General features: G+C 40.7%; 1 pseudogene; it reads left to right on the top strand.

Annotated features, from left to right (window-relative positions):
* The first annotated feature begins 7,147 nt into the window (after positions 1–7,147).
* On the top strand, positions 7,148–8,414 carry LOC121049177 (annotated as a pseudogene).
* Positions 8,415–20,521: the final 12,107 nt, after the last annotated feature.

Here is a 20,521-nt window from a genome sequence, read left to right as displayed (position 1 = left end):
GCGAACCATACATGCATATATGAATATGATATACCTAGCTAATTGGTCTATAAGCATGCATGCGTACGCAAAAGTTGACTAAAATATTTACTTTTAATTGAACGTTGTTCCCGGTGGACACTTATTTATATAAAATTTTCCTTTTTCACTAAAAAAACAGAAATTGTAAAAGTAAAATGGGAAATTTAGTCTACTCATTTCATTAGATAGTCCCTTTATATAGGGTGAGGATTACAATGGTAATAGCAATTATAATAATGATAATAATGGATGATGGAGCTGTAACCACTAATTTTATAATTTCCTCTTCATCAGTTACTTTGACGAAGACATATAACGTGTTTTTCCTTTAACACTTCCCCTTGTGCCAAGTCAAAGATGAAATGGTGCATGAATTGTTGCCTCACTAAAAACTTTGCCAAGTAACAATAAAAATCCTGTGGGAAAAATACTTCTTGGTCGAAAGAAAATAGCACAATGCACCTATTACATTTGATGATGACATGTGTGTGTTAGACCCATCCTGAAGTCTACACCTCCCCCTGATCCTTACATCAGTCAAGGGAGCTTGGAAAGTCTTCACATTCCTATGTTTTTCACATGTTTCTCAAATATGGCCTTAGGCAATGATTTGGTTAACAAATCTGCCACATTCTCCTCAAACCTTACTTGATTCACTTAAATCTTGAGGAGAGCCTATTATTGTTGATTGTAGAAAAATTTTGGCGATATGTGTTTTGTATTATCAACCTTGATATAACCTAGCTTCATCTGTTTAATGCAAGTTGCATTATCTTCATAAATGCAAGTAGGCTCTTCAGTGGTAGAACTCAAACCACTAATCCCTCGAATATGTGTAATGATAGCCCTTAACCATATACACTCACGAACCGCCTCATGTAGAGCAATGATCTCATAGTGGTTCGAAGAGGTAGCCACAAGGGTTTTGCTTGGTTGATCTCCAAGATATCGCAGTGTTGCCAATGATAAATACATAACCAGTTTGTGAACGACCTTTATATGGGTCAGAGAGGTACCAACATCAGAAAAACCAACCAAAACATTATTTGGGGTTTCGGTGTAGCAGGATGCGCTTTTTCGATGTTAAATCGCCTGAGTATCTTTTGGACATACGCAAACTTGTGGATTAGTATTCCACAAACTCGGTGTTCTAGTTCAAGGCCTAAACATAATCGAGTTTTCTCAAGATCTTTTATCTCAAATTCTGATTTCAAGTAACTTGCGGTTTATCTGATTTCATCAAGAGTACCTATTATGTTCATATCATCGACATATTCAGTTACAATTGCAAATCCGGAACTTGTTTTCTTTATGAATAGGCAGGGGCATAATTCATCGTTCTTATATTCCTTCCCAATCAAGTAGTCACTTAGACGGGTATAACACATCTGCCCGGATTGTTTCAATCTGTAAAGTGAGCGTTTCAACCTAATTGCAAATGCACTCCGTGGTTTAGAGTCACTTGACTTGGGTAATGTAAGGCCATCAGACACTTTTATATATATCTCTGAATCAAGATCCCTATAGAGATATGTAGTAGCCACATCCATGAGCTGCACTTCTAGTCCTTCAGAAACTACCAAGCTAACTAAGTAGCGGAACGTTATAACTTCCATTACAGGAGAGTATGTCTCCTCGTAGTCAATTCTAGGGCGTTGTGAGAAACTTTGCACCACAAGGCGAGTCTTGTACCTCAGGACTTCATTCTTCTCATTACATTTTTTGACAAAGACCCATTTATGTCCTACAGGTTTTACACTTGGTGGGGTTAGCACTACCAGACCAAATACCTGTCTCTTTGCCAGAGAATCTAGTTCTTCCTGGATTGCTTCTTTCTATTTAGGCCAATCTGCTTTTTGTTGACATTCTGCAACAGAACGTGGTTCGATATCATCGTGCTCGATGATTTCTTGAGCAATAGTGTATGCAAATACATCACCAATGTGTAAGGAGATATTTCCATCAACTCATACACACTCTCATAATCCATTGAGATTTCTTTGTTCTCTGGAATCATTTCAAACATCGGAGCGTCCTCCAGTATTGATTCATGGACATAATTATAATCAGAGACAATCTCATGAGAGGGATTCTCTACATTGATGATTAGTGGATCTATTTATGCTTTACTAGCCCTCTTCTTCCTTGGGTGAGTGTCAGTCGAACCAAGTGGCCTCCCCCTCTTCCTTTAGGGAGCCACGGCCTCAACCACACCTCCACTAAGTGTGGTTGCAGCGCCTCTATCTGCGGCGTCATGCCCCTTGTTAGGGACTTCTAACCTTGCAGGCACATTTACAGCTGGTATATATGGTCTCGTCACTTTTGCGATATCAGTAAACGCATCAAGCATTGAATCTGCTATATTCTGAAGATCGATTATTCTTTTCACTTCACTTTCACATTGTGAAGTGCATGGATCAAAATGAGATAGAGTGGGGACAAACTACGACAATTCCTGTCGTTTCCCTGGAAAATCCTTTTTTCTATCTCCCCCTAACAACGGAAAGACTGTCTCATCAAATCTAGCGGTAAAGAGATCACTTGTCAAGGATTCCAAATAGCGGATAATTGTTGGAGACTCGTATCCAACATAAATACCTAAGCGTCTCTGATGACCCATTTTGGTGCGCTGTGGGGGCGCAATAGCAACATATACAGTGCAACCAAATATGCGTAAGTGTGAAATGTCAGGCTCATATCCAATTACCAACCGGTACACAGAAAATGGTCGGCTAGCAGTGGGTTTGAAATGAATAAGTAAAGCTGTGTTCAATATTGCATAACCCCAGACAGACATAGGCAGGTTGGTGCGCATAACCAGTGCCCTAGCCACCATCTGTAGCCTTTTGATGGTGGCTTCTGCGAGACCATTTTGTGTATGCACATGGGGTACAAGATGCTCTACATCGATCCCAATAGACATGCAATAATCATCAAATGCTTTTGATGTAAACTCTCCAGCGTTATCAAGCCTTATAGACTTGATAGGGTGATCAGGGTGGTGAGTCCTTAAACGTATAATCTGTGCCAGGAGTTTTGCAAATGTAGCATTTCTTGTGGACAATAATGCGACATGTGACCAGCGTGTCGAAACATCCACAAGAACCATAAAGTACTTGAATGGTCCGCATTCTGAATGGATAGGTCCACAGATATCTCCTTGTATCCTTTGTAAGAATGGAATGTTTTGTTTTGTATCTTTAGCATAGGAAGATCTTGATCTTGTTTTTGCTAAAGAGCAGGCTTTGCAAAACAAGTGATGTGCCTTTGAAATAGTGAATGAGGCATAATGGGAGAGAGGTAGTGCTTCTGGTACTTCAGAAGGCAATGGCTGCATTTGAGCAGTACTAGGACCGCCATCTTACAATGTGGCAGATTTTTGTCCCATTTTATTTTTCACTCGAAAGAAGGGATGTCCCTGTGAGTTCTTTAAAATACGGATCATTATGTCATGACCATGGTGCCCTAGGCAGTCATGCCAAAGCCTATTTGAGTCAGTGTCCCACATTTCATTGGCGGTGGCAGCATAAGATTCAATGATCCGAATAGTAGTGAGGTACAGTCCGCTAGATTGACTCATTAGTTTCTCTAAAATGCGTTTCCTTCAACATTTATTAGAGGTAATATAAAGGTATTCGGTTCCATTCTCACAGTGGGTTTCTATATGATAACCGTTGGCACGAATATCTTTGAAACTTAACAAGGTTTGATTAGCTCTTGGTGCATAAAGAGCGTCTGTGACTTTAAACATTGTGCCGTTAGGCAACAAAAATTTGGCAGTTCATCGCCCTTTTTTTTACTTCTGATGATCCAATCATCATAGTCATAGAGGAATTATAGGCTATTAATTCAATGAATAATTGCATATTCCTTAATATGGTGTGGGTAGTCCCACTATCAACTAAGCACTCAAGTTCTCCTCGATTCATTCCTACAAGTAAATGGGAGGTATTATTAAATAATTCGAAAAAATATATCTCATATTCTTTAGAGTATTTTGATTTAGGTAGAATAATAATCTTTTCATTCTAATAATTTTTCTTGATTTTTCTAGATGTATTGCTTTACATCTTTATAGTGCTATTTCAAACCATGTATATATGTGTAGTAAACAAAATCAAATAAATTCAATGCTTCAGAATAAAATCTGAAATTTATTAATAAGCCAACTGATTACACGCATTTCTATGCATGTAATTGTATCTAAAACACTAGAATTAAGTTAATTCTCAAGTCAATTATTATGTAATCAATCCATTTTAATTTATCTTGTATTAAATAAGCGGAGTTGTGAAGTTAGGAAGAAGTTGTGCAAAAATGGAGCAATTTGGAGTTTCCGACAAAAGGATGAAATAGTCAATGCGGGTCAACCGTGGTCAACACCATTAAGGGAGCGGAATCCAACCACCTTCGATAAAATGTTGTGGAAGTACATTAAGAAGAGAGAAGAGAGAAGAAAGAAGAAAAAAATTGAGGAAAAGAAAGAAAAAGAAAGAAAGAAAAAGAAAGAAAGAAAGAAAAGAAAAGAAAAAAAAAATTGAAGTTTGCTGACGTTATGGTGACGTCAGCATTGCTGATCCTTTCTTCCTTTCACCCACGTGCAGCCATTCCTTTCATTTTCTTTTCCTTTTCTCTTCCCTCTCTTCCTCTCATTGTTGGCCACATGTCTCTTATCTCTCTTCTTCTTTTCCCTCACGCCTAGACCACACACATAATTAATCACATTCCATTCTCTTCCTCTACACACCACGCCAGACTCTCACCAAGAATCACAATATACCTCACCAAAATTCCCTTTCCTCACCAATTTCTTCACCTCACCAAAATCTCGTTCTCTCCAATTTTCTTCTCCGCACCAAGATCCACACATTCTCACTAAGATCCACCTTACCAAAATTTCATCTTCTCATCAATTTCACAAAAGTCAAGGGAAAACACTTCAAGCATAAGAGATTTAATCACCACTTGGGTAAAAGGGAGAAAGTCTAATCCCAAGACTTGTTATGTATGCTTTTTAGCATTTGTAGCTTGTCTTGGTTGTTTTCCCTCTTCTATACCTTTCCCTCTTTTATTTGTATGAAATTGATGGAATTGATGATGTATATATTTATGGGTAGTGAGTAGAATTTTTGTTGGGGGTTAGAGTTGTATGCCCTAGCCCAAGTTTTATGTAAAGGATGCCTATTTTAATGTCATGATGCAATTTAATTTGATGGATGCTTATATCAATTTTTGTTATGTTGAAATGCATGTCTTGGAGCCTAGTCAACTCTAGGGTATGTATTTTGAGCATGTCTAGGATGAAATTAGAGGCTTGACCTCCTCTAATTCCTAAGCTAGAACCCTCAATTTGGTTTTGTAGGTGTTATAAGCATGGTGATTTACACCCGCCGCGTGATTGTGAGGGTGAATGGCTTAGTAGTCTAATTCTTGAGCTTTATGCCAATTAGGGCGACTTAGAGACCCTTGAACCGGCTCTAGCTCTCTCTAATTGAGTTTGTGTGACCCTTGAAATGGCACAATAATACCGTAATTGAAAATATATGGTCCTTGAGCCTTGAACCGCCTTGGATATGACTACCGCCTAATCAAGAATTTTGCATCCGATCTACATTAGACAGCTTTCGACACATAGGATTTGGGTGAAAGAACCTCCCTAGCACCCAACACTCTCTTGTCTTGAATTTTTCGCAAACTACTTTAGCATTGCGTTTTTCATTTTTAGCAATTTTCTATTTTTGGTTCTCAAATTTAGTTTAAGTCTTCACAATTAAAAATCACAATTTCAGATACTTGTTGCTTGAATAATTTGTATTTGTGCTTAGTTGTCCGTAACTAAGTGGGGTTCCCTATTCCCTTGGGTAGGATACTTGGAGCTTAATTTATTTGCCCTAAACTTGATGACCGTGTTGTATTACGCGTGAGGCTCTAGGATATGCACCGAATCACCAATGATAATCAAATCATGGTCTTGTTCAGAAATCTAATTCATCAAACCATTATTTAAACAAACTTTAAGACCAAGCAATAGTCTAATTTTTTTTAAAAAAGAGGCATTATGCCTTCACAACTGTCTTTGAAAAATAAAATAAATAAATAAATAAAGCAGATCAGTCATAATCTGGACCATCCATTGATTGAGCAAGTTCCTTGTTTCCATTGAAGTCTGCAATTGTGAGGTTGACGTCTGGGTCCTGGCCTCATTCTTCCATATAGTGAGCCTCTTGTTCTTTAGACTCCCTATACCTCTTGTAAATGGCTGCTACTCTGTTACTTGCTTGGCAGTTCTTGTACCAATGCCCAATAACTCCACACCTATAGCATGGTTCATTTCCAACTCTTTCCTTTTTGTTAGAAGGGTTAATTCTTAGGTGCCTTTTGCACCTTGTTTCCATGACCACTAGGGCCAGCACCACCATCGCTGCACCATACACTGGGAGGGCCTCCACGGCCCATACCACGACCCCCATGTCCCTTTCCACGTGGGTAGGAATCAGCACGTCCAACCCCCTTTGCATTGGGGTTCTTTCCACCTCTGACCTTGCCATAATTAGCCTCGGAAATTTTCTTTGTCCCAACGGGCCTGACATTGTTATTCAAAAGAACCTCATTATGCCTCTTGGCCACTTGCAGTAGGTTGATCAGCTTATTCAAGGTTGTGATTCTTTTGTTGTCATACTCCAGCCTATACTGGTTCGCTAGTATGTGCTGAAGTAGGAAAAGTGGAAAGAGTTTTATAGATCATATCATCTTCTGTGAGTTCCTTTCCACAGAAATTGAGACGTGCCTTTAGGCGCGACATGTCCTTGTTGAAGTCATTGACCCTTTTGTAGTCAAGCAAGAGGATTTGATTCCATTGAACGGTCAGTTCTGGAAGCAAAGTGTCATGAATGTTCCCAAAACGTCCCTTAAGGGCATCCCATAGTTCTTTGGGTGTCTTCAACTAAGGTACTCCCAGCGTAGGCACTACAACAAATATAGACATTAGTGACCAAATCATAGTGACCAACTTATAATTGGTCACTAAAAGAATAGAATTAATGACCAACATTATGGGTCACTAAAATAGTTAGCGCTAAATTTTTTCCAACTCCCGCCTAATTATTTTATGTTAGTGACCAAATCTATGATTGATAGTGACCAGGTTATGTTTGGCCGCTACAAGTTTAATGACACTTGTAGGGAAACGTTGTCGTTTTGCAATTAGTGACCAACTATTTTACATTTTTCCTTGGTGAATTTTCAAGCGGCAACTTCGCGGTCTCCAAAAAATTATAGGTGCGCTCCCAATTCCCAAATTGTGAATGAAAGATGATATTGTGATACCCATCTTGTTCTTCTCTCACTCCGACTCTGACTCAAATATTCTCCGACTCATACCCATCGACTCCGACTCAGATCTTCTCCTCTGCTCCTATTAATTCATCGAGTTATTTGAGATTTTCTTTCAGAAAGATGATGTTGATTTAAATCTACTCCCGTGCTCCGACACCAAGGTCGCCAGGTCCGACGGCTTCAGCTTCGGGATCGCCTTCGCCTCCCGTTACGGCGCTAACTCCACCTCCCAGTTGTCTCCGTACGACACTAGACTCTCGCCCTCTCCGTCAACTCCTCTTTTGCTCCGGTCCGTTCTCTCTCTCTCTCTCTCTCTCTCTCTCTCTCTCTCTCTAAACCGTTGCATTTCGTTTTGGTGATCCTTTAATTTTGTGAATCGCTACGGGGATTTGATGGGTTTAGGGTTAATGTTGATTTTGATATTGATAATTGCAAAATGTTGGTCTCAGTTTTGTAAGCTTAGTAATGAAAGTATCAGATTGTAGTTAAGTTAATGTTGGCTTGTTTTGAATTCCATCGATTTATTGTGGTTTGTGATTTTGAATTTGCAGGATAATTATGGGGGATATATGGTTGCTTTTGCTGGGCATAAATATGCTGCAAGGTCTACTGCGGCTTTTGTTGCCAATAGTACCTACACTGTCACCAGCTTTACTCTTGTAAGTGAGCAAGGAAATTGCAATTGGATTTGGAGTTTGAATTCGTTAATGTCATTCGTGGTTTGTGGTTTAGGTTATGTAGTGAATGTGTTTTGATTTATGTAGGTGCTTGAGTTCACCAAGGGCAGGCTGTAGCACCTGCATTGGAAAAGGGATGGGTGCGTCAAATGTTCTGGGAGCTCCAGCTTCGTTTGCCTGCACAATCAGGACTGTGCAATCAAGACAAACAGCTGCAAAACCCATGGAGGCACTTTGGATTGCAGCCTCAGGATCCAATTGGCATTTTCTGGGACGGATAAGCACCTATCCATTCTGAACTCATGGTATGAAGCACAGAACCTTGGTCAGTACTCCCTTTATGGTCTGTATTCAAATCTGAAGGATTCTCTCACTAGCTAGTATAACAAGTTTTTATGATGTAAAATTGTTTCTGTCAGATTCTTGTAATTTTTTCACTACCCACTCACTCGGTTTGATCGTTCACTTCTTTGTGTTTCATTTGTATGCTGTTGTAAAGTAAATCAAATTTGAGGTTCATTGTGATTAGAGGAGAGATATATGATTTGCAGTAACATTTGTGTGCTTTGTTTTGATATGAATGTTTCGGTTTTGATTTGGTTTGATTTTCCTTATTTCTAAATTTTATTGATCAGGTTGCTTTTCATATATCCAGTGCAAGGATTAGCTGGAGACAACGAAGAAGGATCGATAGATAAACGATTGGCTTTTTGTATTTCTGGGTCTGGTAAGAAGTTGCCAGTAGTTTGATTTTTTTTTTCTCATATAACTTGACTCTTTATGTTTGTGTTCTTTTGTATTGTCACTTCTATGTATTGTGGATTTTAGGAAGTTTGGCATTTGATTTTGCGATTAAATTGTATTCTCAATTATTAATTTATTAACTTGTCAGGATGCTCTGGATCTGCTCAATAGCATCGCTCAATCTCCATATGACCAAGACAAGTACCTTAGCCTCATGAATTCATTGCGAGAATGCGTCCTCAATAAGGTCACCCAATCCCTCTTTCTCTCTTAATTCACACTCGTTTCTGTGAATCTGTGCTTGGTTTGTTTCTCATTGAATTTGATATTTGTGAGAAACCCAGTAATTTGGTTAAACTAGTGACATAGAATTGGGTATGTTCTTGGGTTATGAGTTGGAATTTTATATATTTTGAGTGTATTTGATTGCAGAAGGGCTGAAACCCAGATTGAGATTTGTTCAAGGCCAGATATTTATGCTTATTTTGCCTTGGAAAGTTTAAAGCTTGATTTAGATTCATGAAGTTGATATGATATATATGCCTATTTCTGTACTGGTAATAACCAATTTAATCATGGATCGAATTGCTTCGTGGTTCTGGTTTGTTACTGTGTAATGTCCTACTTAACCTGGATTATGGGTTGCATAGTCCAGGTACAAGCTTTGCTGCTGTGAAGTTATCAAAGGATCAAGCACCAAAGAAGTGAGATTTTATGCCCCTTAAAACCAATTGATTTTACCCATTTTCAGCAGTGTTAAGTGTTTGTCCTAGAACCCTATTTATACTTATATATTAACTATTCTATTTAGCTAATGACATGTTTAGGAAGAAGAGATTGGATCACGTGTGCCACGGTGAGTTTTATTTTGCCTTCAAATGTGATACTCCCATGCATTGTTTGTACAAAAGCTATTACATAAAGTAGACCAGTGATAGGAGTTAACTTAGTTATTCATGTTTGTTGGTGTAGGTAAAGTAGTAGTGGATGCGAAGGTGGTCAACAAAGGCAATACTCCAAATTTGATGTAGGTGATTACTTCATTTTAACAAACCAATCTACAGTTCATTAAACGAGAGTCATTTATACTCGAACTTTGGTAAGACCTGTTATGCTAATTTGTTCTTCTATTTTGTATATCCAGAAGCTGGACACAAGTTAGAAGCCGCCATTGAACAACTAGGTATCAATGTTTCTGCAAAGTAGCTCTTGACTCAGGGTTATCAATCAACGGATTTATCAACTGTTTACTTCAGTATGGTGTAACATTTGTTTATGGAGTTGATGTTGTATATGGACAGGTAACACCCCTATTTGGTCGTAAATGATGTGTTATTTCCTATAGGTCTGAGTACGTCTATCAGTACAGGAGTTATTATTTACTTTTCAATTTCTTAAGTACAAAACACACAATTAACAGGGCATTCATTAGCTTTCTATTTTCTTGTCATTATTATTTCTCTATTGCTTATAAATGCTAGCTTTTATTGGGTTAATGCAAGGAATTTCCAGTTTTTTTACAAGGAAAAAATTCCTTGCCAAAAGCCATTTTTCTTGTAGCTACTCATTGCATACTTTTATTTTAGGCTACCATATCTTGACTATGTGGCTGCCTAGTTATGTGACTCCTTATTTGGATGTCTGATTGTCTAAAACCATGTTAGGATGTGAACAATATTTGACGGTGATTCCAGTTCTTAAAAGGCACTCTATCAATTTACCCAGGTTTAGACATCAGAGTGTTATCAAACTGGGTAGTTTCTCAGTTGGAAGGTGTGGACATCCTTTAGTGTTTCATTTTCCTGAAAAATCATGACATATTTCTCGTTCTTCACTCAGATGTAGTCTAGTCTGGCATTTCTTTTCCAGAGAGCTTTAGTCCTGGCATCTTGTTTGTTTTTAATGTCTTACTTTTTCTTATAGGGCATTTCGGTGTAAATAAACTCTTTCCAAAAAGAATGCAGGATTGGCTTCATAGATTTAAATATATGTAACAATTGTAGATATGATTGGGTTAAACTGATCGAGGATCTCTCTTTGTGCAGTTTTACAGGCAAGTGATCAAGTTGATTTGTTCCTCTTACCAGGTAAATTCCTATTTTCTTATTAATTTCAGTATATCTTGTGTGTTAAATACAAACAATAGTTGACTGAATTTGCTTATCCTCCTTGCTTATAGGAGTAGCATTTGACAGACCTGGGAGATGTTTGGCTTGCGGCAGAGGGTATGATTATGCATATTACTGGCTTAGATGAAAATTTTATTGTCTTTCAAGTTTGTGAGCTGAGTTGTTTGGAGGTGTCATTGTGTACTTCCCCCTTATACATAAGGCTACTAGAGATGTGAATACTGTCCCTGCCCTATATAAGAGTTTTAACTTAAGTATCATATTTTCTTAACCAAAAAAATTATTATCTTATTCAGATTTATGACTTAGTGATCTTAGCCGATGGTCTTCTACAATTATTATGATACTTTTCTTTCCCACTCTTTTTTGTGTGCAAGCTCAAATAATGTCTGATTACTTTTAATCTGATTCATTTTACATATACAGCAAATCTTGCTCAAGTGAGGGAGGCAAATGAAGGCAGATCAAGCAGAAAGACAAGAAATGCAACTTGCAGAGCGAGTTGATGGCTGTGAAGTCTACTGCAGCTCAGCAATGAGGAGTTAGAAATCGTCAAAGCTGGTGCAGCTCAGCAAAATGAAGAGTTAGAGGTAGTGAAGGCTAAAGCCGCTGCACAAAATGAAGAGTTTGGAGGCACTAAAGGCAAGACAAAATCATACTGACATACTTTTACTTAAATTGATGCGTTATCCTCCCAAAACTGATGGTATGCATACATGATTCATTTGTGCTGTTGTAATTATATTATATCAAGGAAATATAATTAGTGTATAACTGTATATAGTGAATACTAGGCATTTCTTAGATGCAGCTCTTACCTATATTAGGATGAAAATTATAACTTGTTGTATATGTTTTGTTATATTGCAGATTGGTCTAAGCTTCAGAAAAGTACATCTTGCAAACTGTCATTGAAGGCTTATGGAACTTCTAGAAAGACTTGTATGTATTCCGATTTATTTTGAAATTGCTATTGAGGATGGATATTGACATTTGTTTATTTTGGATCTGCAAATGTAATAGAGATACATGTCTTATATTTTATCGGAATTGAGTAGTTTAATATTGATAACTAGTTTTTGAGTACATTTCATTTTGTGGTGTTGGAGTATTGAAGACTACTTTGATTTGTATTGACGCACTAAGTGATCAGGTTTGTTTTAGCAACCAGGAAAAATTGCCGATTCAGTTACCTAACCAATGATCTAACAATATGGTCACTAAAAGCATGTCAGTGAATGGTTTTTAATGACCAAATTTTGCTATTCAGTGACCATTGGTAACGCTTTTAGTAATGATTCATAGGTTACTAATGCCATTACTATTTGTGACCATAAGATTGTGGTCACTAAAGACATTTTGAATTAGTGACTGTAAAATCGTGGTCACTAAAGACAATTTGTATTAGTGACCAACTTACATTTGTTGGTCACTAAATAGAATTAGTGACGGACCTATAGTGACCACCTAAGTTTGGTCACTAATCATATTTAGTGACCAGATTTGTTACTTTTAGTGACCAATATAGTGGTCATTAATACCCAGATTTGTTGTAGTGAGGGTAGGATCAATATGTCGCCTTAGAAACATTAAGGCACTTGCTTTCACCTTGTTAGACGGTCCATCGTCTTTGGGGTCGGTGGGTATTTCGATGGTGGCAGTGTAGTCTTTTGCCCCGAAGGCGGTTTCCATATCAGAAACCCAACAATGGTACTCAAGTCCTTCTGAGTCCAAAATGTCAAATATATGTCGAGTTGGATCAACCATCTACATAAACAAGAGAGAAGATATATAAATTACGCAGTCATAAAGACATCAACGTGAATTATTTTCCAAGGATGTGAATTAGATTTCAAGACCAAGATTCGTAATGGTCACATTTTTTTGATGCTATGTGAAAATACTTTATCAATGTAATTATGTATTTATAATGTGCATGAATTTTCATTATCAGGGGCAAAACTCAATTTATATATAACATGCTAAATAAAACAATTATTAAAAAAAAAGGAAACAAAACTAACCATAGCATGTTTAATAATGAATAAAACATAGCATATAAAAATCACAATTATATAGGGCTGTAAGCAATAGTAAAACTTGCTAAAACATGCTTTAGAATTCCACAAATAATATATAACAAAATATATGCTACACATAATAATAGCAATAATATACCATATGCTCAAATTTCTACGAATAATAAAACATAGATAAAATAACAAGGCATGCTAAAAGGATCAATATTATCTAACCATACATGCTCGAAAGTACTAATTGTAAATAATTAAATTTACCGGAGTATGAAATTAAATAAATAAAAGAGAACATACTTGGTTTCGAGAAAACAAAACGATCCTAGCGCCCATGCGTGTTGATGCAGGCGTGCGTAGTGATGTTTTTGGGCTTCAGCTAGGCCTGCTGATTTGGTGGGCAGGAGGACAGATGTAGGCCAAGGCTATCGTTGGATGACTGACACGCGAGTTGCTTGGTGCGTGCAGGATAGACGCGGCGTGGCTCGGCTTGACAGATCTGAGTTTTTTTTTTCCTGGTTTTATTTTTTTCTGATTTCGAAGGGAAGAAAAAAAAATCTATGGTTTTTTTTTTCTTGGCTAATGGCTCTGAGTATGCTAATAACATGTAAAGTAAAATGGGGAAATTAGTTTACTCATTTCATTTGATAGTCCCTTTATATAGGGTGAGGATTACAATGGTAATAGCAATTACAATAATGACAGTAATGGATGATTGAGCTGTAATCGCTAATTCCCTAATTCCCTCTTCGTAAAAGAAAATTTATGACTATCACACTAATATGTTTCAGCGAATGACCAAGGCCTAGTACTTACAATGACTTTGATAAGGACACCCATTAGCTATTTTAGAACCACACTAGTAGACCATAATTGTGTATCACAATTATCCTTCTGTGACAGTTATTTTCTGCCAGCTAGCAATTAGGATAAGGATTGTAAGATTTGAACACTTGTTGTTGATCCTCGAGATAGAATCTTTCCTTTCAGCACCTTTAAATTTGTAGGCTTTCCCATTTGTTGGGCTTGAATGAAAATTATGTTTTGAATTTTCTGTTTTTATCCTTTTCTCTATTCTGGCAGCTACTAGACTTGCTATATGCTCCAAGTCTCCAAGACCTAAACCTTTGAATGTTCTCATTAATATACATTCCCTGTACTGTACCTAGTCACATATAATTGATGAGAATGGGGTGGCCGGGAGAAATTTCAAACAACTTGTTTGGCTCCAAAACCAGTTTGGTGTGCAAACAGTCTCTTTTGAGTGCGCAGGTGTGCCATCACCGTGGGGTGCAGTCGTCGGGGCGTCCCTTGACCTGACTTCTTCTCAAACGCTGTGGACGAGGACATCACCAACCTCGTCACTAGGTTCTTCTGTATGCCTTTCAGAAAAGGACTTTTTGCCTTACGGGTAAGGACTTTTGGCGTGATCTCTTGCGTCACCGAGTTGATACTTAGTGTTGTAGACTAAGCAGACCAATCGCCAGGAAGTAAGAGAAAGCATGGGTTTTGCTAAAGCATGACTTTAGCTTCGTTGGGTTACGAGGGCGTTACCCTTGCTTTGTTGGTTTTCAACTAGGTTGAAGGTAGGTTTGCTCCGGAGAGACTTTAGATAATCGTTGTGATTAGTTGATTGAAGAGTTGTGTCCTGTTGCGTCCTTGAAACCTGGTATTTATACCTAGGGCTTCAACTGTTCCTTGACATAGAAGGATTATTGATTGAAGATTCCTATTCAGTCTCCGCTACTAGATTCCAATAAGGGCTCGTTGTCCTTACGGATCTTGGAATGGGCGAAGCTGTAACCCCAATCCAAGTAGACTTAATTTTGGGCCGCAAGTATCGGCCCGCCACTCTGAACCCTCTCAAATGATCTTGCCAAAAATACTTTTGGGCTCAAACATTGCCCCCCAGGCCTAGAGATTAGGCCGCGAAATTGTAATTGATCGAAGAGGACTTAAGCGACACGACTTTTGATAGAAACAAGGCTATAAATGTGGGTTTGCATTTACCCAATTGTTAAACGTCTTTTTGTCGCATCGTTTCCCTCACAAAATCCTTTATTTAAATCTTGTTGCAAATTCGGATATGTCACATCAGAAACTCCTCCAGTCTCCTAAACCCAGAAAACACTTCTTGTTCCACACTACCTTTTTTTAGAGAAACCTAGAAATGACTCCACCAAAGAAAATCATCATTGATCAAGAGGAAGAAATCACCGAGGAGGCCGCCCATGCCTAGGGAACCAGCATTGGTGCCCGCTGCTTCCCCCAGACCACCATCCAAAGACCTCTACTACTCAGTTTTCCCAATTCCTAGGCCGGACTGGGTCCTACCGGGCTAGAATCTATTCCAGAAGACGCCATCGCCTTTATGGTCTACCCATTCTCCGACCCATTCTAGTCCTCCGAAGGACTCCTAGAGATTTCAGTAGCTGGGGCGCGCGTCAATACAAAGCCAAGATAGGGTTTTGGCCTACAATCAGAACGACGGAACTCACCTGGTAAAGCGAAGTTCGAGCAAGGGATCTGACTCGCTGGGACATGGCTAGTATCACCCACACCATTGATCTGTGCTTCCAACTCCCTAGCGGTGGCAATCGCTCGCCGCTAGCCGCTGTTCTTTGTTTCTGGAATACTGCCAGCAACACTTTTGATTTTCGGTTCGGCCAGATGAGCATAGCATTGCTAGACATTCTCACCATCACGAGGCTACCTATCGATGACAAGCCCTATGTGCACAGTCAATTCGACACCGTCGAATTCTCTTCTCAAACGATTCAAGCCGGTCGTGGCCATCACAGCCACTCCTATCCTCTATGGCGAACTCACTACTGCGGAAAACGCAATGCGACTGGTGGCATCACCTTTTTGGAATACTGGCTCTTCAAATTCATTTTCTGCACCTCCTCTAACAAGCCCATTGGTCCTTGGGCTTCTCTGGCTACGACCTTCTATAACGACCATCGCGTCAGCCTCGGGCAACCTGTACTAGGCGCACTATACCATACCCTTTACCAGGCCACTATGCATCCCTTTGAGGTTGGCATTTCTGGCCCCTTCTATATCTTAGACTTCTGGATACAAGTCTACTTCCCTTACTTCTGCCGGCTAGACATCCCAAAGTTTCCTCTGGCTGACGCGCTTCTAGGTCAATGACTCTACAGCGGGGAAAGATACACCTCCCCTCCATACTCTGAATGCTTTTCATATCTATACCTCCTGGATGAGATACTAGATTCAGACCTGGTTCTTAGTAGAAGATTCTCGCCTCCACTCGAACAAGGGTTCTTTCTTGGGGATCCTGAATATAGCGATCGAGCGTACGATCTCCTGCTCAGATATCAGACTCGCTGCTGATGACATCAGTTACGAGCTTTATGCTTCAAATCACTTGGCTCACCAACTTGGGTTAGCCTAGTTAGTGCCTTTCCCTCTCTATGATTCCTGGAACTACAACACTTCCTGGCACAGAATTGGCCCCTCGACGGGGCCTCCACCAACCCAAAGCATGATCTCCTTGATCAATCTTCCGAACTGGGTAGATGAACTTATTCCCGTCGACGAAGTCGCCGAGGACTACTACCACTAGTGGTCCCAAGTCTCTATTAACTGCTGGAATCAACAGGATGACGAGCACTTCACGACACTCTTCTGCGATTTGAGGTACCCCTATGATACTGATTCTGAATTGCTCGTACGCTTCCCTAAGGATGGGGCACAACCTTCGAGACCCGCGGAAGCCCCGCGCCTTACTCAAGCCGGAATCATAATCCACGAACCAGCACAAGAGGTAATTTTCTTTGCCCGTTAACCACTTTACTCTTTTTACTTTTACTTCCTTAACTTATATCTTATTTCAGCGGACAAATCTGCCACCCTTCGGCAGTTAATCGGTCAGTCCTTCTCCGGCCATAGGTCAGGCTGAGAAGCAAAAGGCTATAGCGACAGAACCTGAAGTCACAAACTCCTCTGATGATGAAGACCCACAGGAGGTAAGTAGTCCTTCATAACTAAGCCTTATAATCTTGATACTTTCTTTTAAAGTTCAATCTGACCCCCTTAATCTCATTAGGTCGCTGCCGCTCTGGCCTGCAAAAGCAGTTGTTCTGACCCTCGGATCGACCCCTAGGAAGATGATGAACCAATCGCCTATCGACTGGTATTTCATGATTCGAATAAACAGTAAGATTATCGCTTTATTTGAGTTTTCACCTTATAATGCTGCTCACTTGCAGGTTCGTCATAGGACTATGGGTTCTTCCAGGCAGAGTGGGGAAGGCCCATCCACAGCCGGTGGTGAAGCAACTTCTTCACAGGCCCAGGTGCCACTGGACTCAAACATCTCCCCACCTCCAGATATCGCTGCAGATAAACCACACCCATCCCCGGTGCAGGTTCAGATATCAGATGACAGCTCGCCTAAGGCCGAGGAGAGAATATCCCCTTCTGACACCCCCCGTGAGGAACCACGATCGACTAACATCCTGGAACAAGTAGTGCCTAATTCTACTCTAGATGCTGTTACGGGTGATCAAGAGCAAGCGGTGACGATGACGGATATGTCAACTCTTCTAGTAGTCACCTAAAATGATCCAGACGCTGACCGCGAGCACCCTATTGAAGAGGTATTTTCCCTTCTCAAAGCACCTCCTGCCCCAATGTATTTCATCTTGATTTCTCTTTGACACTGTGACCTTCCTTCTCAAGGTTAAAGCCTGTTCGCACCGAGGAGGTGGTAGTCATCGCCGAGGAGACTGCTGGCGAGAATACCACTGAACCAGGTACTGGACGAAGCTGACAGCGAACCTGCCCCCCATGCCCCCAAATGTTCGAAGCAGAGGAAGAAGTGAACCCTCAGCCTGTGCTGGATGTAGCAGCTCCTATAGCGGAGCCTCTCGAGGCCTGAATTGCCACTGCTCTTGCCGAGCCCTGAATTGCCACTGCTCTTGCCGAGCCTTCCAGACTAGAGCGGTTGGCCCGCATGCTCAAAGTAACCCCCCCCGGAGTTGTGGAGGATGCTAGGGACTGTCTTCGCCGACTTTTGGGCCCTGATCTGCTAATACCTGGTGCGCTGGTACGAGTCCTGGAATATCTCAGAGTACTTCATCGCGAAGCTGCCATCTCTGAAGCCCAGTTTCGGGACATTGACAAGCTACTGGAAGATCTTCCTAAATGGTGCAATGGCAAAGCGGCCGCGACAGCACGAGGCAGACAAGCCCAAGAGCAACATCAAGCCCTTGCTTAACAGATGGACGCCTTGCGAGATTCCCTGGGTGAACGAGCCTCCTACCTCAGAGGTATGGAGCTTGAGGATAAACATCTTGAGTCCCAAATCAGGGATCTCCAGGCCCAGCTAGCTATTGTGAAGGCTAGGATTGCCCATGTAGAAGCCTAACTGGAACAGCCTTTAGCCGCCTCCCAAGCGCTATCTCAAAACCTGGCCCAAGCCCGTAGAGCAGCCCAACAGGCCGAACAAGCTGCTATTAATGCTAGTTTCCATTTGGATGACTATTTCCTCTGCTTGTCTTATGCGGGCCGGGGACTTTAGGCCTCTAGTATCAGGCCAATTACTTTTGTAATATGAATATTAATAATATTATTTAGTTATTTAGTCCACTTTACTGGCCCAAATGCACTCTTCGTACTCTTAGCCATAATTCCTTTAAATCCGTCTTAAATACAAATTAAAGCGGTTCAGAACAGATAACCTCGAAACCGAGCAGTTTACCTCGAAGACTGTTTCGTCCCCCACGCGTCTTTAATCTTCCTTTGTTTCTGAGATCGTGGCATTTAATCTCATTGATGGCGTTGAATTCCCTTCACCTGTCCATCCAAGGGCTAAGGCTACTTAGATTGGCCCTATATAAACCCCTGTACTCCTGAGATGAGAAGATCAGAAACATGGCTTATCTAGAAATGACCTTGCAGGCCATATTCCTCTTCCTTCTTTTCCAGAAATCCACCCCTCATGATCTCTCCTCTAGCCTCTAGATCCTAGGCCTTATGGCGAAATCTCAAGCCTGAGATAGGCCTTATGGCTTAATCTCAGGCAACGTCATGCCTTTGGCCACTGAAAGCCTAGATGGAACATCCTGGCTTCGGATAGGTGGAAGAACACGATGAGCTCCTAGCATGGGATACCACCTTCTGAGGAGTCATCTTCTCGAGGTTCCCTTGCGCGGAGCATGTCGAAGAAGGGTAGGAGGCCGCCTTCTGACCCCTACTCTTCTTCGGCCCCTACCTCTTGGATTTAACAGACCGAACTTCCGTTTTGTCCCCGAGATGAATGGGGCAACTTGGCTGTGTTCACTTCTAATGTCCATCTTTAATGAGGCCTTCGCCCCAAAGAATGGACAACTGGAAGGGTTGGGATGAACTTAAACGCTTCCCTTCCCCTCCTTCGAGTACAAACGCTAGCAGCTGCGGCCAAGGTTCAAGTGAGAAGGGTGAAGGGAGTAATCGCTTCGCTGACTCCCTCGTGAAAGAAGATCCAGAAGATTCAGAAGATCTGAAAGCCTGTATTTTTCAGCCACTTTTGGCCTTGTGATCTTGCAAATGTAATTTTCGCGAATGTACTGTATTGCTTTTGGCTACAAAGCCACTTTATGAATATAATAATATTTTGCTACTTTCAATTCCTCTGAAATATTTAATAAAGCCTCAGGTGTAGGCCTTGTCATATTTATCCATATTTTAACACACTTGATTGTCAAAAAGGGATAAGAAAAAGAAAAAATTTTGAAGAAAAAGAAATTTTTTTGAAGTCAAAGTAAAAAAAAAAGGCCGCGAAAACCAAGCCCAATATGTATAGAATATTGCCCCCTAGTCTTGCTAGGTGAAGCGAGTACATGAGAGTGGGGCCACTGAGTAGGCCCAGATGTAGATGAGGATGCGAACAAAGTAAGACTATATTTGCCCCCCAGTCTCAGAGACTGGGGGAGCTGGTGGGTTTTCAAACTCCCAAACTCTGGGGTAATATTTTTTCAAGAATCTGTAGTTGATTGGGTTCCGATGAATATCGCCGTCCAAATCCTTAAGGTGAAAAGCCCCTCTGTCCAAAATTCTGTGAATGACAAAGGGTCCTTCCTAGCACGACGTCCATTTGCCGCAGCCGGCCAACTTCTCACCAAGCGGAAGTACTACCTTCCAAACGAGTTCGCCTTCTTTGTAGCTGCGGCCTTGCGTACACTTGTCATAGGCGCGAGCGACTAGTTGTTTTTCTATTACCAAGCTATCCAAGGCAGCCAAGCGCTGCTCACTAAGATCTTCATGCTCTTGCCACATAGCTTGGACATAATCTTCACCAATCAGGTGATGCTAGTCCTGGACTGGTAGGGACGGAACGTTGATCTCCAACGGTAAAACTGCATCATGACCAAACATGAGAGCATAGGGTGTTGTGGCGGTGGTACTATGCTTGGAGGTGCGATAAGCCCAGAGAGTTTCATACAACGTTTCATGCCACTGGCGAGGATTCTCAGCAAGCATCTTCTTCAGTAGAGTTATGACAATTTTATTACTATCCTCGGCTTGGCTGTTAGATTGGGCATAGTATGGGGTGGAGTGAATGAACTAGATACCC

Source organism: Rosa chinensis, chromosome 5 (assembly GCF_002994745.2).
Source record: "Rosa chinensis cultivar Old Blush chromosome 5, RchiOBHm-V2, whole genome shotgun sequence".
In the NCBI taxonomy this organism is placed as follows: Eukaryota; Viridiplantae; Streptophyta; class Magnoliopsida; order Rosales; family Rosaceae; genus Rosa; species Rosa chinensis.
This window is presented reverse-complemented; position numbering and strand designations above follow the sequence as displayed.